Below are 1,302 nucleotides of genomic sequence, written 5' to 3'. Positions count from 1 at the left end.
ACACATGATCACATGACACACAGAGCAACTCAACACACTTAACATCGCAACAAGCATATCAACACATTTAACATCACAGCTAACAGATCAACACGACACACTTAACAACACTTCAAACAGATCAACACACATAACCACACAACTAACTGATCAACACAACACAATTAACATCACTAGAAACAGACCAACACAATTAAACAGAACAACACGACACACTTAATTACACGGCACGAAGTACAACAAGACTAATGCAACTACACAGAAACAACAAGACAATACAACACCCCCCCCCCCACACACACACAAGCAACACAACACACAACACTCCCCTCTGCATCCACCACACACATGAATAACCCCCACCCCACAAAAGCAACACCACACACATGAATAACCGCCCAATCCCCCACAAAAGCAACACCACACACATGAATAACCGCCCCATCCCCCACAAAAGCAACACCACACACATGAATAACCGCCCCCCCCCCCACAAAAGCAACACCACACAAATGAATAACCGGCCCCCCACAAAAACAACACCACACACATGAATAACCGCCCCCCCCAAAAGCAACACCACACACATGAATAACCCCCCCCCCCCCCACAAAAGCAACACCACACACATGAATAACCGCCCCCCCCCCACAAAAGCAACACCACACACATCAATAACCGCCCCCCCCCCCACACAAAAGCATTACCACACACATGAATAACCGCCCCCCCCACAAAAGCAACACCACACACATGAATAACCGCCCCCCCCCCACAAAAGCAACACCACACACATGAATAACCCCCCCCCCACAAAAGCAAAACCACACACATGAATAACCGCCCCTCACACAAAAACAACACCACACACATGAATAACCGCCCCCCCCCCCACAAAAGCAACACCACACACATGAATAACCCCCCCCCCCACAAAAAACACTACACACATGAATAACCGCCCCCCCAGACAAAAGCAACACCACACACATGAATAACCGCCCCCCCCCCCCCCACAAAAAACACCAAACACATGAATAACCGCCCCCCCAGACAAAAGCAACACCACACACATGAATAACCGCCCCCCCCCCCCCACAAAAAACACCACACACATGAATAACCGCCCCCCCAGACAAAAGCAACACCACACACATGAATAACCGCCCCCCCCCCACAAAAGCAACACCACACACATAAATAAACAGCCCCCCCCCCCCACACAAAAGCAACACCACACACATGAATACCCCCCCCCACACACACACACAAAAACAACACGACACACATTACTACAGTCGG

This window comes from Physella acuta, unplaced genomic scaffold (genome assembly GCF_028476545.2).
Source record: "Physella acuta isolate Inbredline_101_S28 unplaced genomic scaffold, ASM2847654v3 ptg000715l, whole genome shotgun sequence".
In the NCBI taxonomy this organism is placed as follows: Eukaryota; Metazoa; Mollusca; class Gastropoda; family Physidae; genus Physella; species Physella acuta.
This window is presented reverse-complemented; position numbering follows the sequence as displayed.